Source organism: Prinia subflava, chromosome 1 (genome assembly GCF_021018805.1).
Source record: "Prinia subflava isolate CZ2003 ecotype Zambia chromosome 1, Cam_Psub_1.2, whole genome shotgun sequence".
In the NCBI taxonomy this organism is placed as follows: Eukaryota; Metazoa; Chordata; class Aves; order Passeriformes; family Cisticolidae; genus Prinia; species Prinia subflava.
Window position 1 is genome coordinate 42,711,782 of NC_086247.1, and position 27,635 is coordinate 42,739,416.

The 27,635-nt window shown below is 44.8% G+C and overlaps 1 protein-coding gene across 2 annotated transcripts in view; it reads right to left on the reverse strand.

The window, feature by feature from the left end:
* MAPRE2 (microtubule associated protein RP/EB family member 2) overlaps window positions 1-24,223 on the reverse strand; it is a 100,869-nt gene extending 76,646 nt beyond the window's left edge. Inside the window, exon 1 of one of the 2 annotated variants that reach the window (XM_063394616.1) lies at window positions 24,206-24,223. The gene's annotated coding sequence lies outside the window, so the exon portion shown is untranslated. Of the gene's footprint in view, window positions 1-23,853; window positions 23,938-24,205 lie in introns of those variants that run through there. The other variant, XM_063394624.1, reaches the window with a different exon arrangement.
* Between the last annotated feature and the right edge of the window lie 3,412 nt (window positions 24,224-27,635).

Sequence of the window (27,635 nt, forward strand, 5' to 3'; positions counted from 1 at the left end):
TTAAGCATGAAAAAAAAGGGATTTAATTTCAAAGTCAACCTTTTTTTTTTTTTCCCTTATTATTTTTTATCAGATTTAGAAAAGTAAATCTGGGACAGTTCCTGGTTTTTACAGTACACACCCCATCAACCCTTGGGGTGTCACCACAGGGAGGACAGATCTGTCTCCTGGCTGGTATTGCTGGGTAGAAACAGGCGTAGGGAATAACTCCGTGGGATGGGATGGAATATTAAGATTTGAAAGCAACACAGATTCCTCAGATATGGTCTAAACACTAGGGGATACACAGAGCTAGGGCAGAACACACATCAGCTTTCCCCTTTCAAGAGGAGGGAGTAAGAGACACATGGAAGACAGCTAGCAGCAGCTGCTCTGGTCCAGGTCAACTCACCACCAGCCTCCAGATTTATAATTTCCTATACTCAATTTTAGGCTTCATTTTGTAGCTGGATCTTATAGACTAATCATCAACTTAGAATTAAAAAGAAGTTTCAAGGCATTTAAATAAAGCATTAAAATAAACATTAAAAAAAAAGAAAAAAAAGGAAAAAAAAGCCTGTCTTTTTATTCTGACCTGAGCCATTTTCTGAAGTTCTTTTAAAACAGCAAATCCCAAAGTTAACATGAGGAGTCTTGATAGCATAATAATATGCTGAATTACCCAAGCTGACATTCTTTGAAAACAAGCCTGCTGAACAAGCACAGTAGGAAGTGCCCAAAGATGACTCCCATAGGAGTGTTATGCAGCATCTGGGGGACTCTCAAAATTGCTTCAGGTGTATAAAATGGACCAGCTTCAGCACCAGGAAAACATTTAGAAGAGCAAGTTGGTTTAAAAGACAGATGTTTTAACTCAAAAAGGAACTTATGCCTGAGAAAAATGCAGGTAGATCAGTTCAGGTGCCTGAGATTATATGGGCTCAATCCCCCACTCTTGTGGGATTAGTTTTTCAGATCTCTCTTTACAGTGAGTGAAAAAATTTTGGCACCTAGGAGAAAATTCAGCAAAAATCCTTTAGGTGGCTAGACAGAGAGGGATAAATGCTCCTACCAACCCTATGCTTTAACCTAGTGCTTGACTATGAGCACTTGGCCTACAAATTGTCTAAACTTACCAACTGGTGGTCTTTGCTAAGGTACAGAATTCAGTAACTTCCTTTAAAAAGTAAAGAAGTTCTCCAAAACAGTGCAAGATTCACTGCCTTTGCATATATCACACCAGGAAAAAGGTGAGGACAACAGGTCTGGAAAGCAAGTATGCAAATTCTCGCCCCGGGGAAGGAACGACCTTGCTGGGTGCCAGCTAGCTGGAGACAAACTTCAGAGAATGAAGAAAAAAGACCTGAGGGGTCTCGGTGGACAACAAATTGAAGAATGCTCAGCAGAGTGTCCTTGCAGAAAAGGAGGGCAGCTCTGCAGTGGGCCAGGCTTGCAGATCCAGGGCAGTAATTACTGCACTCGGGGCTTGCGAAAGGGCAGCGCTTGTGTACTGGGGAGCCACAAACCAGTGACAGACACACTGGAGCCCAGTCTGCCATCCCAAGATAGTTAAGGAGATGGAGTGCATGATATAGGAGAGGCTGAGAGAGCTGGGTTTGTCCAGCCTGAACACGAGAAGGTTTGAGGTGTGCGGGGGATGTGCGACTGCAGCCCTCAGCTACTTAAGGGGAGGGTGTAGGGAAGATGGAGCCAGGATCTTCTCAAAGGAACACAGACAGAGCAAGAGGCAACAGGCAAGTTTCAACAGGGAAAATCCTGATTACATGTTGGGAAAAGTGTTTTCATCATGAGAGTGGTTGAACTCTTGGTCCAGTGAGGGTGGAAAATCTGAATGTTTGAGATATTCAGAACTCAACAAGCTCCTGAGCAACTTGATCTGTTCCAGATAGCTTTGAACAGGAGTGGACAAGATTATGTCTTTCAACCAGTATCATCCAGTGATTCCATGTAGAAGTATCATCACTGCAGGCTACTTGTTGCCTGCTTGCCTTACTCAAGAAAGAGATCCCAGGAAAAAGTGAAGGTATGAAATGCCATCTCAGCCCTTTTAACTGTTCTGCCAGTTAAGGCATCTTTCTCTGCCTTAAACTGCTGAACAGATGAAGGAGAACAACTCAAAGAGGTAAAGATAGATTCCAGTATCCATGGGAATAGTTAAAGCAGGTCAAGTCTTGTAACTTGGTTTTGATTTCAGTCCTTAGAAATCTAAATATATACTATAGAAATATATTTATAATAAATAATATTTAATACATAAACCTAACCCCAATATTTTTTTCTATTTACAGCACTGATGAAGCAGGTAAGAGTTCTTGGACTCCTGTCTTATGTGAGCAGAATGGATTACTTGCAGTCAATTATGTATGTACAAACCTATGAAGGCTTTAAGGCTATAGTTTGTAGAAATGTCCTGTGAACCTCTGATTAGACAAGGTGTTCATGTGACAGCTGATGGGACATTGAAGGGTGTCGCACCACTTCATTTGTCCTGCACAGATCATCACAGGTGCTCCCATAAACCAAAAGCCAAAGAAGTCTCTCCTTTACATCTAATCAATCCCAACCATCCAGTTTCCCTAGGTGGAATGCAGGAGTCACTTTTCCATAGATCCACAGTGTGACAATCATCCCTGGGTTCCCATCTCTGCTGAAAGGACCATGTTACTCTTTCACACCACTTAATCAGTGGAGAAAGGTAGGCAGGGGGCCCAGTGACATTGTCACAGCCCAGTGATCATGAAACACTGAAGGAGCATGTTTTAAGCCTTCTCCAACCTGCTGAGAGGCAGATCCCATCTAGTGTCGCATGTTTTGAGTCAATCCTTCAGCCCTCCTCATCTACAAGGTGGAGGAACAGCCCCCCAACATTCCCACTCTTCCACACATATTTTGACTGAAAGCAGGAGGTGATTGCTGTGCTTGGCACAGGTAAAAAAATCTGAGGATTTGATAGAATTGGATCTCTTGGGGGAGTCCACACAGAAGTATAAGTGGTATTTATTCATGTTTCAAAGCAGTGAGTGCTGATTTGCTTCCCCTACCCAGGTGCAGTACCACTTATCACTAAGAGAAGAACTTCACTGACCATGTAACAGCTACCTATACTTTCAGTAAGGATCAGAAACCTGCATTTGCAAAAGGTCTGTCAGAAAGTGGGGGCCTCCTGCCTGCAAAGTGGGAAAGCTTGAGGACACTTCCATCGTGGTAATGATCCCACAAAAGTAATTAGAGCTAAAATTTCAAACCTGTATATTTGACAAAGAGAGCACAAAAGCAGCTTAGCTTTTTCGGGATCTTGAGCGTATGTAGAGCAGGAAGTTTCCACATTAAGGGAAACTAAGAAAAGCCATGGTGGGGTTCTTTAGGGCAGGATGGTATATGAAAACTGAATAAATACCTTTTACTCCTTCAGCTACAATAGTATTGCTACCTGATCACATCTTGTACATTTCAAGTTGAAGGAAAAATATTCCAGCCTGTGAGATAAGAGTGACAGCCTGTTACCTTGTTTGAGTACTCCGTGATACAACACAGTAAAGCAAGTTGTACGGGAGGGGGTCCAAAAGATGGATTGCTAAGCCTCAACCCCTCAAGTTAATTTTGCTTTGGTCTGAAAGCATATCCTGCATTTGAATCCTACTATACCAGAAATTTTTGAGCTGCATTATTGACTGCAATATTTCCTCCAAGAAACTGCAGTACAAAGCTCACATGAATTATTGTTTCTTCATGTTGTTCTGCAGACAAGAGCCACAGAATACAGTGGACCAGTCCACTAACATGAACACTTGCATCACTTACACATTACAGAAAAAAGCTAAAATACAAAGTTTTCAAGTAATTTTAGAGTATCAGGCTGAATTTAAACTTCCACAACATTCTGCTCTGCAGAGCTTTTCTTTCAGCACACTCCATGTAAGCACTGATTTGGAAGAGCACTAAACTAATTTAAATAGTATACACAATTTAAGTGTAGATACTTCTCTCACTGCCTTTCCCGGACTTAATACTTGTGTTTTTTGTTTGCTGGCCAAACCAATCAAGAAATTCATCACTTAACTGAAGAAACAGCTACTTTGAATTGGTTTGTCATTTACAGGTACACTATTTCCCTTACAGATTTATACAAGAGCAAATTTTTCACATTTAGAAGACTAAGTCTTTTATCTTAGATTAGCAAAACTGGCAGTTTTGGTGTTTGGGAGGGTTTGGTTTTGTTTGTATCCTCCTTTCATAAACCTGTCAGTACAGCAGATTCTGTGCAGAATAACAAGTCTTACTGTTTCTTCTCAGGCACATGCAATCTGCCCTTGAAAACCCAGCCCCTATTGCAGATAAGCTCTCTTCAAACTGTGGCACTTGCTGTAGCAGCAGTAGCTGTTTTTCTTTGGAATGACCAGAGTGTCCTTCAGCTGAGCCTGAAAGAACAATTGGCACATCTCCTGCCTTGCATAAACTCACACTCTTTGCATCAAAGGCTTCTGAGATGGCAACTATCAGATATTTTCAGGCATGACTGCTTTAGTGAAGAGTGCTAGATATAAAATATATGTACAAAAGATGAATGTGTCTTTTGGGGCTCTAAATAAAACTTGTGAAAACACAGTCCTTATTTCCAGGTATGAACTCATTTAACAAAGCCTTTCTGTTTTCATCAAGATTAGTCAGCTATTGAAAGCCCCCATATAACAAGATATTACCAAACTGAACATGCCCAAGGTGAATCAAGGTAGTAACTTGTGGAACAAATGAGCAGCTGCATAGTGTCTACAGATGAACCATCCAGTATCAGCTGAAAGCAGCTCTGTCTCTCCCAAGCCAGGCAGCAGTTTTATGCATGCTGGTGATATAAGTCCAATTTTTCTCCCCCTTTGGTAGTCAGATTGCTTATTAAATCATGTAGCAAAAATCCAAGATTCAACCTACGTTTTCCCATAAAATTTATTTCCCTGCAGGGCCTGTCTCAGAGTCTGCTGCAACTCTCTTACGCCCTTCCATTCCTGGTCAAAACACACCACACCTCCCACATGAGTCAACAGAGCAGGGCAGCATCTCCTGGAGCAAGCAGGGAGGGAGCTGAGAGGAGAGCCTGGCTGTGAAAACACAGTCCATCCTTCAGCAGCAGGCAGGATGCTCAGAGAAATGCAGCCCTGGTCAAAAATATTACTAGGAGAATGCAACAAGCTGCACTTGATCTTGAAGTCCCCGCATCAGGCAAGGTCACTTCTGGTGAAATACTCACAGGGATAAATTCCAAGTCACCCAGATAGTTAGCTAGCATACACAAGACAGCTGGAAGTCTTTACAACACTCTCAAATGACACTGTTTGGCACCTTATCAAAGTGCCTTTTGCCTGTCGAGAGCACAAGCACATCATTTTACTTCAGCGTTGTTCTGTTTTCCCTCGGCATGACGTGTTGGTTGTGAGAAACTGCTGAATCCAAGACAAGATGTCAGGGTTCAGCTGTCCTGCTCCTGTTTGATGACAAATTGATGCTGAAGTTTAATTTCCAAGATATGAAAATTATCAATATATTTTGAGGTGCAAGACATGTAAAGAAAAATGCAGCTGAACTTGTCCCAACTTTAACCAGGTGACAAGATGCAGCTCTGAGAAGTACAGTATTTTTTATCCTAGTAACAGTCCTGCTTTCCTTATTCAGTAGAGATGCTTACAACCTTTCTTGTTTGAAGTGCTGTTTTCTTTCCCCTACTATCCCATGCAGGAAAACAGGATGTTCCAGCCCATGTAACAGTTCTCTGACACTAAGAACTCACTAAGTCCAGGAACACAAGTTACTGCTTCTTTTAAAGTCTTTAAAAAAAAAAATGGAATAAGGCCACTGTTTTGTCAGTCCCCATCCCAGAGAAATGGCCCTGTCTGTGTTTGATACCAACAGAAAGGCATCCTGTAGCATGGCAAGAGAATCCAGCTCAAAGAGGTTTTATGTTTATACACACACAGAGAGCTATTTATTTAACTGCTGTGAGGGCACTCCATGGGGTGAGCTGGGAGTGAAACCCCTCCGTGTTCGACGTGATGCACAAGTGGACAATGGGAGATGCCTGAGCAAAGTACTGGGTTTGTGCCAGGGACTTGAACCAAAGGGCAAACCCAACAAGAAGTGGAAACAAACTGGAGAAAGCACAAAATTTCAAAATTCAACTTCAGAAGTCACAAAATTAAACAACCAGAAAAGATAGGAGGGAAGGACCTTCCTGCACAGGATACAAAAGGCATGGAAGGTATATATTATTAAGGGGCTTTCATCTCACCTACCAGATTTGTCTCCTGTTGGTAAGTGCTTTTTCTTCTCGCATTTATTTTTATGTTCTAATAAAATCAGCTTTGTGGTCTGGAAGCCCCTAACACCTCACTTAAGCTCATATAAAAGAGTGTGTGGTTCCCCCAAGAAGCCCAGGCCCTGCTGCAGCACCCCACAAGCACACAGGCTGACACCCAGCTCTCACTGCTTACTCCTGAGTGGGCCCTCCAGCACCAGCCCATATGCTTATGGTGACGAATGAAGCAGAAATGCCTTTCTGTTTTATCTCAGACACAATTCTGAACAAATCTTTACTTGCAATTTCAAGTTTTAAACAATTTCATCAAGAAAAAAACACATAAACACCACCTTGTACAGCAGGACATATACAGGAAGCTCAGAGGCCCTATATCCTGCATCACCAATCTTAGTGGATTTAAGTGGGTGCAGTTAGGCTACTGCAGAACAGACACATTTTATTTATGATTTATTATGTATCACTGAAACCAACAAAACCTGAAATAAGACCTTCACCATCACAGATCAGAGGGCAGCAGTTCAAATTTCTTGCAGCAGCACCCAGTGAATGCTGCAACAAAGCATCATCCATCCCTCTGTGCCACATTGTTTGAATGGACGGAACTGTACCAGTAGCTACGCGGTCCTTTCAAAGGGGAACAAGAGATATCACTGCCATCCAGACAAACATTTCTTGTTGGTCTGTTCCACAGCCACAGAATAAGTTCCCTGTCATCTGACAAGCCCATCATAGGATTTCTGCATCTGTTTTTTCTACCATGATCACATGTTGTCTGTAGCCCTCGCATCCCAGTGGAAGATTATTGCTGCAGCAGAGACAATACATCATCCTAAAGTCATACACAGGATACTAAGCACATCCTTTACCTGATGTGGCCTTCAAGCATTTTACAAACACACCTCAAAAACTTTGTTTTGGGCCAAGTGATATCTGATTGGCAGTTATATTTCTTTCTCAGTTTATTATTTAGATCCCAGTTACTTAAGGAGAGTTTTTATTGCATACCACATCCTTTGCAACTCCCCTTCCAGCTTACACAAAGGAATTGAATTTCAGTCTTCTTGTGTTGAAAATTGTTGCCTATATGCATGACTGTCAGGTGGATAAAAACTGAAAAACTGCAAGTCTACAAGATTCACTGTTAAAACTCAGCAACTTGGTTTGACTACGCCTAAACTGTGGCAACAAAAGCCAGCTGTCCCTGCCCTCTGCCAGCACTGACCTGAGAAAAAAATACATTATTTAAGGACATCAAATAACGTTAAAGAAACTTCAGTGATTTTAAGAACTGTAGAGCATTCTTATTTAAGGATCTCACAATCTAAATGAATGACAGTTGAACAGAGGAATCCATAAAGCAGTAAGGCATCCAGCTGAGCAGGGTCAGCTTGGGTCTTCTCAGCAGTACAGGTAAAATGGACTTTGGCTGGCCCAGGAAAGTAGAGAAAAATGCATTTCTCTTTTCATCCAGGAGTCAGAAAATTCCCTTTCGTGGTGATAGTAGAACAGATGACTGTGCAAGCCCAGCAAGGTTTAAAGGATGAGCCCAGATCTGGAAGCTGCTGATGTGAGAGGGCCTCTCCCCTTCCACTCTGCCCTCCCCATCCTGCTGGGAACCAGTGTCCTCCCTTCGAGCCCTCTCAAGCTGCCCACACCAGACTCTTCTCCACAACTACCCCTGCACTCAACCCAGCAGAACCTGCAAGCCACTCCACATCCCTCCTCCAGCTTGGCTCTGAACACACTGGTGTTGCCATGCATGAATTAAGGAGGGAGAATCCAGAGCCAGAGTCAGTTTTAGCATCCACCTATGTATGCTGAATTTTCTGCTTAAATCTTCTGACAGCAGAAGTTTTGAAATGTGAAGGGACCGATGGAACATCATGTCAAGGTAATGCCACTGCCAGTGTCAGTCTTCATACACTGCCTCAAAGGAGTTACAAGGAAGTTACAAGAGATCACCATTGGCCATCTGTCTCTTCATTACCCAGCTTGCCACCAAGAAGTCTTCCTACTTTTAGTACATAAGTGGCTCCAAAAATCAAATCAGAAAAGGAAGATACAGAAAAGTAGCAGACTTGTAGTTTGGCTACTCCGAAGTAGCCTTTTGAAGATTGATCTAAATTTGTCAAATAAAATAAGTAATCGGCCTCAGGACAATCTGTATCACTTGAGTCATTTGTGTTGAATAGCAGGTGTCAGAATTGTGCTAGATAAGTATTCCACAATTATTACTTTCAAAGTCACTTTAATCCCTGCTTGGGGGAGTGACCAAATTCACAAAGATGTTAAGCTATGCAATGACGTCAAAAGTAAGTAACTCTGCATTACCCACCTGAAAAAGCTTCAACTTTCTCCCTGATCCAGAAAACCCAACCAAAAGCATCCAAGAGTAGAGACACCTAAGACTCTGTGCCAGTACTGACCTTATTTTCCTCCTCCTTCATCTCCCCAATCTACTGTAATGGTACAGCTAGAGATAACAGCAAATATCTTTTAACAGTTTAATCAACACAAGTTACTTAAAATAAATGCAATAGACTTAAAAATAGCCATGAACAATGTCACTGCAGCATGTCAGCCTCCCGGAAGAGTGGCAGTGGATAAGGACAAGGGCCCACCCTTGCAGGGGATGCTATGCTGTCAAACAAGACTCTCCTCACCACAATCCAGCACAGCCACAATTTGCTACATATCAGTGAAAACATATGGTAGGTAGCAGAAATGACCACACTGCTCAAGCTGAGCGTCCTACAAGTTTAACATTGACAGCAGAAGCTCCAAAGAAATGCCACAGCATTATCAAGGTGGAAAATGTGTCTATTCAAATGTAAGATGCACTTATTTTTTCATGTCTACTAATCACACAAAGTCAAAATGCTGTGACAGTCTCTCCAACTTGCATCATGACATTTTGCCCAAGAGGCCATCAGTCAGCTTTTGTCAATACATTAATTCACAGTTTTGCTTACAGCTTGAAAAAGAGAACCTCTCAAGAACACCACTGGAAAACATTACTTTGGTTATTTTTGTAGCCTGTGGTAGTTATTCCAGAATATGCTCAGAACACTGGTAGACTAGTGACCCTCAAATATTCCCATGTTTTGGATGCAATTAGTAACAAAAAATATTAGTGACTTCTATTCCTTCTATACTGAAGACTTATAAAAGAAAGCTTACCACCCTTCTCTTGATCTAGTTACTTACAGATAAAGTAATTGGAGAAGAAAATTAAGACACTTGTATCTGGTTGCATATCAAGTTTTCAAAGAAAGCCATCCACACTTCCTTCCAGTTTCCCAGAAGCCTGAAAGGAGCTCCTAAAATGTACTCTCAAGGTTCATCCCCCTCTCTATAACTCCTCACAGTTCTGCTTTACCATCACACCAACAATAAACCCAGGGTTAGGTAAACAGTGTAATGACAGAGGTGTTTTTCATGCTGACCCCCGTTCTTGCCACATCCATGCTACACACCCTGCATTGTTGTGATCACTTTTTAATACACTGTATTGGACTTCAGTAGAAGACTATGAAAGATTTTACCCTTGTAAACTCATACAGACCTGTCCTTAGAATTATTTGTGCCAACATGAACACTTGTGTTCAAGAGCAAACAAAATTTATAGCACCGGATCTCATGGAGGGACATCCACTGTCACTCACAAGGCCTCTGCTGAACAGAGTAACTCATAAGCAATCCTGTGCATGTATATGTAAGGAAACTGTGGTACAGTAGAAACCAAAAATTATAGCAGGGTTTTTGGGTGTATCAAAGAGTTGTGACTAAGCCACTGCAATTGTGCAATAAAGCGTAGCATATCTTTTATTTGTATGCTTGAGAAGTTAATATTAGTATGACTGACAAACAGCAGCACAATTACAATAGCCACATTAACCTCAGTTTTGTGGCCAGGTGGTGCAAATCAGCCCTCAAAGTCATCAGTCTTGAAAGCATAACTAACCTATGACAAAGAACAACTTCTCCAGGTTTGGGGATGCTTTTTTAAGGCTGCCTTTTCTCCATTTGACCTAGTGATAGAGGATTACAAAGCTATAGAGAACAAAACTTCAATCACAAATGGCAGAGAAAACACAGACCTTTGAAACGACAGTAATACTCCATTCTCTGACAGAGAAATATTAGGTGTGAAAAGGGAATTAAAGTAGTAAAGCAGACTCCATGACTTACCTTACCTTGCTGTCTCAAAGGTTCATTTGGAGCATCCCCAGTACGAGACCCTTTAAGAAGCCTTGACATGGTAGGATTAGTATTATTTTTTAAGATAAAAACCAGTTAAATGAAACGGCCTGTTGGCATGGACTGGTAGAAAAGAACTTCCCTTAGATAACCTCCCTTTATAAACCTCACCATGGGTGTGGCTAAATGACTAGCTCCACCTTTCATCCTATTTAGAAACCATATAAACAAAAAAAGAAAAAGCTTCTCTGAAACAATATAATAATTTTAACAACCACTCATGTGCTTTTTTGGGGTTGTTTGGTTTTTTGAGCAGGTAACTAGTTGACAGTTTCACAAGCTGATGGGGGAAATGTAGACACAATTAAATTTGTCTCTCATATTTCCAGTTCCTGCAATATGGTCTGCAAACATCTGGTGGGTGAACTTGCTCAGTTGTTTGCTTTTTAAAAGCAGTGTTGTAACAACTTGAGGGAAGTCTATTAGCTTTGAGTGTTTATTGGTATTAGAGATGCATTATGCTGAAAAGCAGCATATCTATGAACTTGCAGCAATTTCCAATTGCATCACCTCAAGACAAGCCTCCACCACCAGTAAAGGCTCTTGTTTTCATCACTTACAGAATGATGATGCAACATCAAAGCCCTTTGCATGACTTATTAAATCACACACATGCCTTCACCACAGAGGGACCACCAACTAAAATTAGAATCTCTTCTTCTGTCCTCAAAGTACTCTGTATTTTAAAATCCCTCAATTTTCTTTCCTCTCCAGGTCTAATTCAAGAGCATGGGGCGATTGATTAGGATGTTGCCACTAAGGTAATATTGCCTGCATGGTTTTTTATTGCCTTGGTGTGTAATACAAACACATCTGGGTGGCTGCACTCTTGTCTCTTAATTTTTTGTACTATCCCAACTGGTAGTTTTTTGCAGTCAAGCCTACAAGTATGAGGAACAAGAAACATAGGGCTTAAATTTGGGGTTTATTTTTCACTGAATAGTTGAACTTATCCTGGCACTCCTGAAGGAGGCTGGGTGTGAAATTAGAGTTCTTGAGGTGTTTGGCACGAGTTCAACTATGCTTCTATCATCTGGGTTTACTTTCAAGGGAGTGATTAGGAAATTATATTCTTGTTAACAAGATCTGTGCAAGTAATGACTATTATACCCAACATTTCCTGTATTTAACTGAAGTGATTGTTCCATCTTGATACAAAGAGCAAAGGTGTTTTCTTGAGAATTAGTGACTTGGGCCAAATCTTTAAAGAGTATTACAAGAAGGAGGTTCATCCCTTTTCACAGTACCAGGCCATTTCTGTCTGAAAATGCTAACTGGTCTTAAAAATTATATATCCATATTGAACTTTTACTTCAATATTAGACAATTCCAGATGTCAGATGAAGGAAGAAAGCCACCTTTATTGCAACAAGAAATGTTCCATAATAAACTACAGCATTCACTTTTCATTGCCTTTATACTTCTGCAGGTGGGGTAAAGCATCTTTGACTTTAAAATCTATATTTAAAGGACAGAGATACCTATGTCTCCTGCTGTGGCTGGAAGACTGTAATCTCATGTTCTACTGTATGTGAATAAAAAAATTCTGCAGCATTCTCCAAGGCTGATAAAACAGTTTCACTCCTTAGAGAAAGTCTGATGATTCTGAGGAAATGATGGGGTTTGAGTGAGTACACAAATTAAACACAGCATGCAAGAGAAAAGCAAGAGTCGTGAGAATTGAGAATTTCAACTGAAATGCAGAGTCGTGAGAAATTGAGACAAGCTCATTTTCCTTCCTATCTGTGAGGTCCTCTAGGAGAGGTGCTCACTCAGCCTCCTTCCTCTCTTTCCCCTTCAGCAGTGACTGACTAAACAGTCAGTTCTGACATCCTTGGCTGAGTTATCACTTCTTTCGAATTGATGTTCCCAGACAAAATGGGGAAATCCACATGTGTGGGTGAAAAGAGGAGGAATATCACCTGAGATGAGCAAGACCAGAAATCAGGGTAGGAATACCAGCATGTCATGCTCAGTGCAGTTCACACTGTACAGGTGCATCTCCACGTTGGAACCATGCTCTGTTTAGAAACACAGTGCTGGGAAGATACTAGAGATGTAATTTCCAAAGGACTGGCTGTTTCAGCTGGTAGTACCTATATCCCAGTACTGAAACACAGAACAGTGAAATGGGATATAGGCTCATCTGCAGCAGCTAGCAAATAAAATCAATAGATAAAATACTCAGTGCCTGGGATTCATTCCTAATAATCACCATGCATGGAAAAAAAAGTCTAAAGTCTTGTTTTCTCAGTATGACCAACAGCTCTTACAAAGGCAATGGCACACCTGCACTGCCTGCCAGAACAACTTTATTACTGTCCTAATGGCAAACACAGCATTATGCAGCTGTAGCTGTAATCACACTTTTTGCCATTATAACCAGAGGAAATCGCTAAAACTTAGTTGAGCAGATCATATTTTAGCAGCCAAAAGCAGGAGAGGTGAGTACATGCCTGCAAGCAAGGGGCTGTAGGTTGGTCTTTCCTGGAGAGGCACTTCAGCAGTACCTGTACTGATAATGTCACCTACTGGTACCAGCTGCTTCCAGGCATGCAAAGATCGGCCTTAAAAACACATTTGCTTTCCTGAGCAAGTTACAAGACCTCCTCTAAATCTGCCTGTACTTAGCAAGGAAGCAATGTTTTAAAGTACAAAATCAATCTGCTTGCTGGCATTTTATGCTCAGGGGAAAACTTACAACTGAGTTTAAGTTCAGATTTGTTTCATAGTCCCCTCTCGCTTCATGGTCCCCCTGGATCAAAACCTCTTGGTTTAATAAAGCAGCGTGCTCAGCTTCTGAATGCAGAGGCTGCTGCTCGTTCCTCTTGGTCAAGTACAGCACTTTCTGCCTCTGCTGCACAGCTGGGCTAAGGCTAACCTGTGGTACCCCTTTCCTACTGAGCCCAGGGCCAGGCTGGGAAACAAGAGAGAGTTGTTAAATAGCAAGCAATGCTCTGCCTGGTAAAAGGTGGAGTTCAGGTGCACAGCAGTCAGAGTGGGGAGTCTCTGTGCCACAATCAGTCAGTGTGTTCACTGTTGGTCCAAGACCACCCAAGGATGGGGGCTTGGAACTAGGTAACATTTAATGGTGCTTTCCACCTGAAAACATTCTATGATCTCTTCTATGTTACTATGTTACTTTCAGGCAAAGGCCAGAGGAAGTTAAAAAGCAGACTGACAGAACAGAATTACTGCCAATTTTGTGGTGAAGTCAGGACACAGCTCGGGAGAAGAGACGCATCACAGATAAAGAATGCGAAAAATCTCATAAGATCATCTTGTAAGATGAGAAAGAAGGGGGCACTCCACAGGAGCAGCCTGAGAGCAGCAGTGTGTGGTTGCAGGGTTCTTTCCAGGCACAAAACCAACTGCCCTGAAGTGGCTGGAAGCCCAGATCTTTTGTTTTCTTAACGACGTTTTTTGTCATCATCTGGAATTATTTAATCTGCACTTCAAAGGTCTTCCAAGAGACAGCCTACCTAGAGCTGCTGTTCAAAACTTTGCCAAATGCAGTTTTCCTGTGACATTCCCCAGACTGGTTTCAGCTGCACCTTACAACCCCTTCTTCTACATATGTATATTCCTAGAAAATTTCTGGGGCTTGCTAATGAGACATAAAGATGTTCACAACCAATTGCCAATACCTAGTCTATTTTAACTCTAGATTTCCTTCTTTTTTGATAATATTTCCCATTATTATGACTGACACCAAATTTCATGAGGGAATTAAAGGGTTAATGGAATTGAAAGAAGTAGCACTGAATATAAAAAGTTACTGCAATTAATAACGTCTGAGAACTTGAGCTGCAAGAAAAACATGAAAAAGCTAGCAGAAAAGAACTAAATTAACAGCTTTAAGTGTTAGTCTGTTTATATTGCACACTTTATTTGTGGTGGTGGATTTAAACACCCAAATGTTGGGCAATCATTTAGCTCTGCTATAGCAGACCTGCAGACTAACCTGCTGAAGTAGAACAGAGCTGCACGAGTGGGATATCCTGTCCTGACTACTTACAGCTCCAGGGAAACCCCAAAGCACACAATACTGGGGAGCATCAAATGCCAAGGAAACAACTTGCTCTGTTGGTACAGGCTGGTAGTTAGAATTTAGGCAGTGATAAGTGATAAGGCAGGAACTCTCTGCTGCCTCTGTGATTAGCTTAATTACAAACAGAAGTTCCCTGTTCTCCTTGTGTGTGGGTCTATTAATACTAACTGTGTGCTCATGCCATCTGCCAAGGAGCCATTTCCAACTTTACAAAGCACAGCAGACAATACTTGCAGGTGCTTGGAAACCTGTTTTTTTGGCCATTAAATCCACAAAACTTAAACACTGCCAAACAATATTTGCATTTGCGAGTACTCCTGCAAGACAGTGTCTTCTGAACTAATATCAGACATGAAGAATTCTGGACTCTGATGGAAATCAAGAGAGGTATAAATCTATTGTGTCCATTTTGCTTCTTAGTCTGTGTTTTTGCACCTGGCTTGCAAATATTCTTGGATTCAAAACTGTAAGGGATGCCACACTCCCGGCAGAGACAAGTCATGAGATCCAAGGTTAGTTTCAAGTGTCATATTGCAAAGAGGCTTCAAAAATGAGTGTTTCTACTTAGTCGGAATATAGCAAAGCCAAACAAAACACATTGTTTTCCTTCGATAAAACGTGACATGCTTTACTTACAGTGTCATTCAAACACTCTGAAGAGATTGTCACTAGTCTGTATTCAACCCAGGATTAACTGAGGCATAAAATGGTTACCAGACCAAAAGAGTATTTTAATAAAACTCCTCTATAAGGAGCAGCTTGAGAAGATATTCAGCCATTTGACATTACCTGTTGTACAAATGAACTATGCAGAGAGATGAGATGCATGTTTGCCTAATGAACTTCATTGATTATATCAAGATTTACTAGATTAAAACAATTTAGGTGTCTGAAGCTTATATCTGATAGACCTGTATTCTTACATCCTTCTCGCCTGTCAAATTTATGCAGGATTTGTATTTTCTGGCAACTGTGGGATTGCATTTTATGGAAATGGTTTGCTCTGGCTCACCCTTGGAAAATGTATGGTTTATCCCAAGTCTGTACCCTCCCTGCAGTATCGTGTATCTGTAACCTCATTGGCTGGAGACTGTTACCGCGCCCCTTTGAACCTCTGTGATAAGAATGCTAAGGCAGAAGGCTCTGCCCCTCTTGCCCCTCTACCCCTGGAGGCGTCCGGACGCTCCTCTCTCCTCTCCCCCCCTTCCCCCTCCCCCCTCCCCCCCTTCCCCCTCCCCCCTCCCCCCCTTCCCCCTCCCCCCTCCCCCCCTTCCCCTCTCCCTCAGTGAATAAACCCTCACCTCATCAGCACCCCATCGGCATCTGAGTCTCTTTGCCTGCCAGCGCGGGAACACCACGACCCCAAAAGACCCCGGGGGTCTCCGGGGGGCACTCCCCGGGGACCCCCCCATAAATTTAAACAACAACAGATGACGCACCAACGTCGGGCAACAGCATCAGCGACCCTGAGACAAGATGGACCATGGTAACACCGTTTCGGTGCCGTCTCCGGTGGAGCGGCCGTTCTGGGCCATCGCGGCCGGGGCAGCCCCTCCCCCACCGCGCAGAGACCTCGTGAGCCACCACGCGGCCGTTCCGCCACCGCCGACCAGCCTGGCGCGGGCCCGGGTCCCAGCCCCTTGGGGCCCCGGCCCGCCTCGGCGCTGCGTGGGCCGTGCAGCCCCGCCGGGCGGCGCGGCCCGGGCGGCGCGGCTCCGCCACGGCGAGGCTCCGGCGTGAGCCCCGGCGCGGCGGGACCGCTGCAGCGGCGCGTGGCTGCGGCACGTGGCTGCGGCGCGGCCCCGGCCCGCCTCGGCTCGGCGGCGCGGGCTGCGCGGCAGCGGCGCGGCACCCTCCGGCCCAACACGGCCCCGGCGGCGGAGCGGCCCCGGCCCGGCGTGGCAGCGGCGCGGGGCAGTCCCGGCGCGAGCCAACACATGGCCCCAGCCCCGCCGCAGCGCGCGCGGGCCCCAGCACCGGGAGAAGCCGCGCGGAGAACAGGTGCCCCTCCCCCCGCCCGGCAACAGTGGGGAAGCAGCCCTGGACAGCAGCGAAAGGAACTCAGCCAGACAGCCATCAGAGAAGGAAAAAGCAGTCTTCAGTTGTGCCCGAGCCCCGCACCTTCCAAAACTCGGTTTTGTAAATTGTGTAACCTCCTTCCTTACCCTTACCCCCTCCTCCCCTCGCTGCTCCTTCTCCCTAACCCCCTTTCCCTTAACAAGCCCCCGAGAGTTAACCCCTTCCTGCTAAACCCGGCATGGCATGGCTGACACCACGTGCTGAGCTGTGACCGCATGGCCACCATGGCCACGTGCTCTCAGTCCCATCTTCCGCTTTCCAAGTGCCACAAGGTAAACGCTAAGAAACCAAACCCCAAAGCTAAAGTGAATTTGTAATACCAGTTTTGCAGCCTTGTATAATTGTTAATGCTACTTTGATTCCCTTTCCCTGTTTTTCTGCCCCTGTCCCTTGCTGTTCTGGCCAAACAGCAGGGTGTCCCAAACCCCTCCATTTCCTTCCCATCCCCATGAAGTAGTTTTTACAATCATGCCTTTCTAGCTTTTGTGTGTGTTCATATTGCAGATTCCCCTGTTTTCTAATTTAGAAAGCAGAGGCCTTTTCAGGTCACAAGTGTGGATCCAAGGGAAGCAGTTTTTAGATTGTCTTCTTGTAAAGCGCGAATCAGTAGTAGACTACTGAATCGATAATGCTTTTTGGGTTTATACTGTCCTCAGTTAGTTCTGAGGGTGATTGATAACCTGATAGAGTGTCTGAGAAAGTATTTGACGGTTTTTGTAGTTTTTTTCTTTTGTTTTTCTTTTGATGACCTAAAACTGGGGGTCTTTTGTTAGGTCTCTGACAGTTCTGGTGCAAGTATGGATGAAAAAAATCCCCAATGGGTACATATGGACGAATGTAAACAATTGCAGGCAGGGTGTAGGTCCTTTCGGTTGAACCAGTTGGAAAGTGAAAGGAGTGATTTGGCTCAGATCCGTGGGTGAGAATCTGAGGCCGTGTGTGGAGCCCGGGGAACTCCACGTGTTTTCCTGTCCCTGGAATGGGAGCAGAGGTCAGCGCCTCAGCCTAAGCTGGGGGCTGTGGTGGTCTGAAAAGCCAGTTGGAAAAGACTAGACACTATTAGGCCAGTCATGCTGGAAAGGCTCAAACAAATTTGTTAACTTGTTTCAAATCTTGCAATATAAACTCACATAACCCGTCTACTGCAATTACAAGGTCAGATCAACTGTTCACCTTATAACATAATCCTTACTGCAATTGTATTTGGTTTCATGCTGCAAAACTGTAATTACTGTTTCATTTTTTAAATTGTTAATTGTCATATGTCATATTTCTCTTCTCACATTTTAAAGAAAAAAAGGGTGACTTGTGGGATTGCATTTTATGGAAATGGTTTGCTCTGGCTCACCCTTGGAAAATGTATGGTTTATCCCAAGTCTGTACCCTCCCTGCAGTATCCTGTATCTGTAACCTCACTGGCTGGAGAATGTTACCGCGCCCCTTTGAACCTCTGTGATAAGAATGCTAAGGCAGAAGGCTCTGCCCCTCTTGCCCCTCTACCCCTGGAGGCGTCCGGACGCTCCTCTCTCCTCTCCCCCCCTTCCCCCTTCCCCCTCCCCCCCTCCCCCCTCCCCCCTCCCCTTCCCCTCTCCCTCAGTGAATAAACCCTCACCTCATCAGCATCCCACCGGCATCTGAGTCTCCTTGCCTGCCAGCACGGGAACACCACGACCCCAAAAGACCCCGGGGGTCTCCGGGGGGCACTCCCCGGGGACCCCCCCATAAATTTAAACAACAACAGGCAACTTGATATATTTATGTGGTTTAGCATTGGTAATTAGACCAACCTGAAAGTTGTTCATTTATGTGTATAGTAGATTATCCAATGTCAGGACTCTACTAATTTTATCATATAAGGAAAGGAGTAAACTCAAATAAATGGTGTACTCGATATCTGAAATTGTCCTGCTGAAGAAATGTTACTGGCTTCTCCCTAGAAGTGGGAAAAGTAATATGGTGAGCCATTCTCAGAAGAGATCAGGTTAAAAATTAAGCTCCTACTAAGAGAATTACTCCTGAACTTTAAATAGGACAAATTTGACATCTGGGGCTTTTAAAGGCTCATGGGAATGAAGCTGGTTAGCTGTAAAACTCTTCAGCACAAGAGACAAGAGTTTCTGGGGCTGAGGAGGCATTCAACCAAGATCACTGAGGCTTTCCCCCCAGATTCTGGCATTTTTCCATCTCCTCTACTACATGTGCTCCTGTGAAGAACTGTCCCCTCTTTAGGGCAGCAGTTGCTGATCATATTTGAGCATACTTGCCCCTCCTGAAGCTATTCTCTTGTTAGAGGGGCTCTGTTAGTAGGATTGCTTTCCTTTGGTCTTTCTAAAGCACTTTTTGGTCATGGCCATAATATAAATAGCACAGGGCAGCCCTGCTGCTGGCTGCTGACACTGGGCACTGCTCCCAGAGCAGGTCTGTGCCTTAATCCTGCCTGTCCTGCGACTGCGCACTGTGGATGTGCTCCAGCTCATCGGGGACAAGCACAACGTGAAACTGTTCTGAGATCCAATTAAATAATAATATGATAAATGCTTCCCCTGACAACTTTCCTGGAACATTCTTGGGTTTGAGATCCTTTCCCTGCAGTTCAGGTTTTGCATTCTCCTCTCCCTCTCTCGAACCCTGCTGCCAGCACCATTTCCTGTCACCTGAGTTTCCCAAAGGCAGAAGACAAGTCACTGCTTCTTCCTTACAGTCATTGAGGCGTCTTTTCAAATCCCTTGAAAACAACACCTTGCCTGAGCTCTTTGCTCACCTTTCCTGCAGGCAGACTCAACACCAATGTCTCTTGCTGCCCTGAGAGCACCCATTGCTCTGCCAGAGTTCAGTGTGCAGGTTCACTGCTGCTAGAGACAGACGTAGTGGAGACTGTCAGCAGGGAGCATCTGCAGGGTCCACGTGGCAAAAGCCACACGGGGAATTGCCCACATCCCCTCACCTTTCCATCAGTGACAAATCAAGTCCCACTGAAACTGCAAGGATTTCACACTAGCAGTTATAGCTTTGCTCACAGGAACTGGGCCAAAACGCTGCCTTTTATATACACACACGTACATCCAGTAAAAGAAATAATTTGCATAAAGGTGCTGAAAGGCTCAGGATCTCACTTAAACTTCACCCAACACCACCATGTGTGCCACCATGACAGAGTTGTTTTTTTGGCCCTCAGTGACTCAGAGCAATGCTGTCAATATGCTCCCACTGGGACTCTGCATCAGCTGCAGTTCACCCTCCCATGCTTCATGCCAGCATCTGCCCAGCCCAACTCAGTCTGACACAAACACTTGCAGTTTTTAACATGATATAGTATCACTCTCCAGAGCTGCCCCAGGGAAAAATGCATTCCACTCACCTAATTGCATTAGTCTAATGTTTCTCCCTCTTCTGGAATTAAGCTATTTAAAAAATAAAACTTGACTGTATTAAGGTTTCAGTGTTGCAAGGCTTAAGGGAAAAGGGATCAGGATAAAAGCTATTCTAGGGTAAATTTGAATTATGTGTTTCAGCCAAAGCTTTGGTAATTTTGAAAGCCCCCAAATTTGTTTTTCAATTATTAAGTGTCCCTGTTCGGGTAGGACAGAGTTATTTTTCTTCTTAGTAGCTGGTACTTTGCTCTGTATTTTGTATTTAGTAGGAGAACAATGTTGATAACACACAGATGTGTCAGCTGTTCCTAAGTAGCGCTTACCCTAAGCCAAGGACTTCTCAGTGTCTCTTACTCTGCAAGTGAGGAGCCACACAAGAATCCAGGAGGGTGCACAGTGAGGACAGCGTATTTAATATTAGGAGTATGTTATTATTATAATATTGTGTTACAAACCTTAAATTGTTCTTAGCCAATGAGGCTTACTTTTTCTTTCCAACCCACTGCGGAGGCGGGGAGTGAGCTGCTGCATGGTACTTAATTGCCCGCTGGGGTTAAACCACAACAATAAATTACTGTGGTTATCCATTTGGGAGGGTGGGTGTGGTGTGGTGGAGGGGATATAATTTGTTTTTTAACTCCTCCTAGTGTTTCACTGGCATTTGGAAGAATGTTCAAAAATAATACAGAAAAATGCCAGATAACCAGATGACAAATAGCTGAGAATACTTGGACTTGTAAGAGCTGAAAGAAACCTGATTTTAGAATTCTGTCATCAGAGAGGGGCCTTGAATTTAGAATATCAGGCTAAAACTAATAGAGGCCATTACAAACAAAATCATAAGGCTGAAATAACTATCCCAGTCCAAGACTACCAGTCCACATCATCAATGCATAGGTTATTTCCAATGCACTTTAGACAGATTTTATGTCCTCCCAAGTGAGTGATGCCTGCTGCCCTTGTGGACAAGGAGCTTCTCCTGCCTTAGAAGCAATAGTGATGACACAAGAGACCCTTTTGCTTCTCAGAGAAAGGGGCATGCTATAAGAGGACTTAACCTTCAAGAATCACAAAGTTACAGGAGGGGCAAGGCTGGAAAACCACCACAGTGGCAATCTGATCCAATCTCCTGCTCAAGCAGGGTCATCCTAAAGCACACGGCACAGGATTGCATCCAGACAGTTCTGGAGTCAGTCTCTCTAGTGAGGGAGACACCACAACCTGTCTGTGCAACGTGTTCCAGTACACAGTCACTGCACAGTAAAGAAGTTCTTTCTCATGTTCAGGTGGGACTTCCTGTGCATCAGTTTCTGCCCACTGCCTCTTTTCCTATTGCTTGGCATCACCAAGAAGAGCCTGGCCCCATCATCTTGGCACTCTTCCATCAGATACTTACAGACATTGATGAGGTCTCCTGTCAGGCATCTCTTCTCAAAGCTGAACAGGCCCAGCTCCCTCAGCCTGACCTCATCAGAGAGATGCTCCAGCCCCTTAATCATCTTCATAGCCCTCTGCTGGACCAACTCCAGGAGCTCCAGGTACCCAAACAGGTACCTGGTAAGTAGCCAGATGTCAATAGTTTTAAACAAGCAGAAGATACCACCAAATGATTAAACCTGACCACCAGGCATTCTGATACAGCCTGACAGGACAATTGGCCAAGTTATACCATCCTCTCTCCCATGGCACATCTCACAAAGCGAGCTCCTAGAAAAATATCCATCTTTTCCTGTCTTTGAAATATCTCCATGGTGTGTCTCATACACACCAAGCCTGCAAGGCATTGACTGCCCAACCCGCTGCTGTCCCTGACCTTTTCCTTTCTTAAAAAGCTGATCTTTTCTCCTTAGGAAACTGAAGTAACTCATGGATTTTGTAGGATAAGTTTGGGGCAGACTGAAAGAAACCATACTTACCTTCAGGAAAAGTCAAATTCATCAATTGCTAATAATTTCTGAAGCCCTTGGTTGAATCTAAATGCATTTTACAGCATCTCATTCAACTTTCCCTACTAGGGACAGTATGAACTTCACTATTGCAGCAGTACCATAAATCTTGGGTGTTTTTGGAAAGATGGAGAGTTTCCTGTAACTCAAACCTCCACCCACAGGATAAGGCAGTGGGTGAGTTAAGGGGTCATAACCCTCCTGCCCTCGATTTTGGGGATGATTTTCCTTGCAAGGGCTTCACCAACAAGAAGCCATTCAATCACAGCAGTGGTTGCTGACAAACCCTGTGTGAGACAAAGAGAGTTTGTACTCTTTGTATTTTCTCACTCATTGGGTAAAGGCCCACCCTGCAGTTGTGTGAGTAAAGACATAAACAAGGATTAAAGCAGGGGTCCCTGCACCTCAGAGAAAAGATACAGAGTAAGTGTGTGTACGACAAGGATTTGGAGAGCATTCAGCTCCTGACCTGGGCATCCTGACATGACAGTGTGTACAGCTGCTCATACAGCTGGTGAATAACAAATACCTCAACATGCCCTCGAGATGATACTTCTAAATACTTAGCTCTTCACTGAAGCACTCAGAAGCCTAACTGTATTCACCCTGCAATAGTGTTCCTGTAGAAGTCTTTACAAGGTTCATTTGACTTTTAAAAGAGATTGTCTTCTGAAGAGCAAGTGCAACTTACCAAAATAACCTTTGAGCTGCACGAGGCTTTGTTTGAAATACTATTCTGCTATTCCACTTCTCAAATGTCATCTCAGTCTCAGTGTTTATCTTCTCTTAAAACATAGCAAAATTGTCACAGTATTTCTTGGGTTTGGGTCCACAGATAAAAAGCAACTATCTCTCTGGGAAGCAAGTACAAAAAGGACTATAACTCACTCACCACAGAAAGCAGCCGAGGGTTGTTCATTTGAATTATCAGAAGAAGCTGTTTAAAATGAAAATCTGGTGGTAATTGGTGGGCAGAGGAAGGGGCTTGTTTTTTTGCACAACCTCACTCACTTGTGCCACTGCTGCATGGGAAGCTTGTAGCTTCAGGTAATGTTTATATCTGTCCATAGTGCTGTATCCTTCCTCGCAGGAGCCGTCACCCTGGGTCAGTGGCTGCAGCATGCTGAATCATCAGGCTTTCAAGTGCTTTCGCTGCAATGGGATTTATTTATCACAAAGCTTTCCTACCGCGCAGCACACTGAAGGAAAGCTCCTTTACCAGAAGTTACCCAGAAGCTGTTTTGGATGCTTGCAGCTTAACAGGGACGTGCAAAGTGGTTATACATTGGAGGATTTTAAATTCATGAACACAGCACACCACAGAGCCAGCCAACAACTCTTCTGCTTCCCAACTATTCACAGCAACAAAACAAACACACAAACGCGTTTCTCGGTCCTCCAGCCCGCGAAATACTAATTACTCTCTAAGTGATGCAACTCAGCATAACACTCCCGGGATTTTTCCGGGTTCACTGCCACAGGATAGCGGACTCGGTTCGCGCCAGGAGATTGTTCTAGCACCGTCACAGCGCTGAATTTCACTTCCTTAATTTTTTTTTGTTAAGAGCAGGGAGCAGTGAGCTCTTCTCTCCTTTCGCAAAGTACTTTCCGCCCCACAGGCAGTGGGCGAACCGGAGCGCCGTCCATCCCCGCGCTCCGCCCGAGCTGCCCACGGCTGAAGGCAGGGATCGCGCCCGGCCCGTCCTGTCCATCCCGTCCCCCGCGGGGCGAGGCGCCCGCCCGGGGCGCACGGAGCCGCCCCCGCCCCGCAGAGCCCCGGGCCGCTCCCGCCCGGCCGCTCCCGCTGCCAGCGTGGCACAGCCCCGGCTCTCGCCTCACCTGCTCCGCTCCCCGCCGGCAGCAGCCGCCTCTTTTCCTTTCTCCCGCCCGCCCCGCTGACAGCCCGGCTTTGTCCGCCCGCCCCTCTGCGCTCCGCCCCGCGCGGGAGGCGCCACGGGACCGCTCCGGGCACGGCACCCGAGCCCCGGGACAGCGCCCGGCCCTGCCCGCCGAGAGCATCCCGCCCCGGCAGCGCCCACGGGCTGGGGATCGACTGCACCAACCCGCGCCTGGATCCAGTTACTATTATTATTATTGCTACCATTGTTATTGTTACTTTGTTGTTGGTATTGTTACTTTGTTGGTTTTCCTTTCCTTTCCCTTCCCTTTCCTTTCCCTTTCCTCTCTCTACCTTCGGTGCCAGGTTAAGCTGCGGTTCCGGCGGTTCCCGGGGGAGCACAGCCCGGCACGGCGCAGCCCCCGCCGCTCCCTCCCCGCCGCCGGTGCTGGAGCGCCCGTCGGACGGAGCTGTGGCCGGGAAGCATCTCCAGCACAGCCCCTCTGGGCCGGCTGAGTCCCCAGGGCTCGGCTCTGAGGCCGGTCGGACACACCGGAGGGGCAGAGCGCCAAGAGCCGGCTCTGCAGAAGGAGATGCTGATTTCCACAGGCTCCCCAAAATCACTCCCTGCGGCAAAAGCGTCCCACCTGCTCTCGAAAACGGAGCTAGCCAGGGAGGCTGTCAGACCTATCTTTAGTTCTTTGCTCCACAGATGGACTGTTAGTCATGTCCTGCCCACATGGAGTCTAGTGGTTTGTGCTGTTAAGCTCTGTGTCGTGTAGCCATAAATGCTGAGGGGTGGTGATCTCTGTGTAGGATGTTTTTTCCTATTTTTGTAAGGGTTGTTATCAATTAAGGCTTGGAGAAAAACAGAAATAGTGCAGAGTCTTCCTGCCCTGGTAATGACACCTGGTATTTCCCCCAGGAGTTATGCTAGGGCACATCATTTACATGAAGATGAAATTTAAAATGGGGGGGAAAGTCCCTCCCAACTCAAGTTGCTCTATGATTATGCATGTCAGAGGAAACTGTGCTGTTCCCTTGTGAACAGCTCTGTGTGAAGGAGCAGGGCTCAGATCCAGCTTCTCCAATGTTTATGGGACCTCTCCTGCTGCATAGTTTAAGGGACCCCATGTCCTTAGGAGTGCACGGACCCCATGCAGAACTGGGACAATTAACTGGCAGAAAGAGTGGCCTGAAGATGCCGTGAGGGATAGCCATGCAGTCTCCAACCCTTCCCATTGCTGGAAAAAGAGAACACCCCCCTCTTTAGGAGCAGTTTAGGCTGAAGTTGAGGTGCAGAGGCGTTCACCACCACAGAGTGGGCTTGGACCCTCTGCTCTGAAGGGTGCAGAGTAGGGCTCATGGCAGCTCATGGTGACAGTGCCAAGCTGCTGATGAGATGATGCTAAAACCATGAAGCTGGGCCTGGAGGCCAAGTACACTCATGAGGTCACAGATGTCCCTTGGGGAGCAGAGGGGAATCCCAAATACAAGTGTTCTCAGGTAATGCAGAATAGTTAGCCCCTTAAAAACCTACCACTCAAAACCAAAGGAATTTTCTGGCTCTTTTTTTTTTTTTTTTTTAATCTAAAAACACCTTAATTTTGTCCTAATCCTGTTGCTTTGTGACAAAACCCCTATTTTTGTGCCCACAGAACAATTAGAGGATTTTAGTGCATCTGCAGACTGCATTTAACTGAGTTTGAAGATCAAAAGATATGCTATTTTTATATGGTCTTCTCTGGGACTTCTCACAGTGGTGTTTGAGGCCCTGGTGGATGATTGTGCTATCAGCACATGCCTAAGTATTTCAGGAGCTGTAATCTTCATTGTGCAGAAGGGAAGCTGCAGAGCCAAGAGACAGAGTTAAGCTAAAAATCACCTCACCTATGAGCACATGCAATCTAAATGCCCACGAGGAGATCTGCTGACCCAGGGGACCTGTGGTCTGGAGATTTAGCTGCAGGTCAATGCTGACTGGTCCCTCTCTCCTGCCTGAGGCTCCCAACATCCTAGGTGAGACGATGTATTTGGTCTCAGCTATGGCCAGGTTCTTCCACGTCCATCATCAGCAGACCATGTGGGCAGCGTGGCTCACCCTGAGCCCTGCACACCTGGGATTTTCTGAGCCAAAAGGTCTGATGGATATCATCTCTCACAGCCTTCAGGTACTGAATGCCCACAAACAGAGCTTTTAAAAATAGGGAGTCTCATTGTGAGGTCCATGTAAGGTCTAGGGATTTATCAGTCCCAGAACATGGAGCTGTTGTCTGTGTAGACATCCTGACATGTGTTTCCTTCCCTCAGACACTTCCCATGTTTCTGTTTTATACCAATGCCAGCATGAACACAAGAACCATTGCTGCAAAAACAGTCCCTTGCTGCTGTAGTCCCTCTGCAGTCAATTTTGTTTCCCTTGGCAGCGAGGTGTTCGGATCATGCACATTCCCTAGCATCACAGACATCCTGGATGAGGCTAACAATACGTTTGTGGCCAGTTTGGTTTTGTGCCATGTTCCACCAATGGTGCTGGAAGTAGCAGCTGCCGCTGGAGTGGGCTGACAAACTGTCTTTACCTACCAAAACAGTTTTAAAAATGAACATTTGTCTCATCTCTAAAACTGGATTTTTGCTGGCTATCTCTTAACAAAACCTGCTTTGCAGCAAGTGAAAAAACAGAAGGTGATTCTGAGGAAAGGTCAAAGCAACACACTTGGGTCCTAGCTTTCCTTCAAACAGAGCAAGAGAAGCACCTACAGATACAGCTGTGACCTGCTCAGAGCCTCAGGGAAGTGAATCCATCTTCACCTGCTTCCAGGAAGAAACGATGACTTTCAGTTTTTTAAGAGCTCTTTACATGTGATCCCTAATTGCTGATTGAACAGATGCAGTTAGGTTACAGGACACAGTCTCAGCAGAATTTATTACCAAAGGCTTTTTCCTGAATTCCTTTGACCCTGCAACCTCCTTGATGTCAGCCCAGTACAGGGTCATGGCTGAGGATGGAATATGGCTCTTCCACTTGCATTCTTCATAGCTGTAATTAATTCTCTGCATCATCTTCATCAGTGAGTGCAGTTAAAGGAGGAATAAAAGGGACATCAGTCTCTCTAATGCAGAACTGATTTAGATGCTCTTCTACCAGGATTTGGATCTGACCCAATACATAAACCCATAGTACAAGCCAAGTGTGTGGCTGAGTCTAGCAAGGACATACACTAAAAATCCATATAAATACATCTATCTGAATATAAAACTTTGCATTCTCACTTGCAGGTGCTTCTCTGTTTCTTCATTTACTCTTTCATTATTCCTGGATGGTGACTTCTTTTTTATTTACAGTATTCCAAAGTATGTCAGATATTTCTCATTAAAAGAAATGGATAGAGTTGAAATTAACATATCCTGTACATAGCAGCAGCCTTTGTTTACAGAATATATAGAAAACAAATTTGTCTCAGGATAAGTAATAGCACTTCCTAAAAGTCACCTTATATTGTTGTTTTGTAGAACCTCTTGAAGAAAGTGGGGTTTTTCCCTCATGCAAAATTTCCACTCTACCTGAATAAAACCCTTTCAGATTTTTTTTTTCTCCATCTTCTCCCCTGACCAACTGTCCTCCCCAACCACACTTCCCAGAAAATGTTGCATTTGGCCAAACCTTACCATTTGGTGTCCAGAAGCACCTGAGGAAATCCTCAGGAAACCATCATCTCTTACTGTTGCTCATTTTCCTACTTGCTTCCTTGGGATGTTTATTTACTTTTGGCCTTCTAACCCA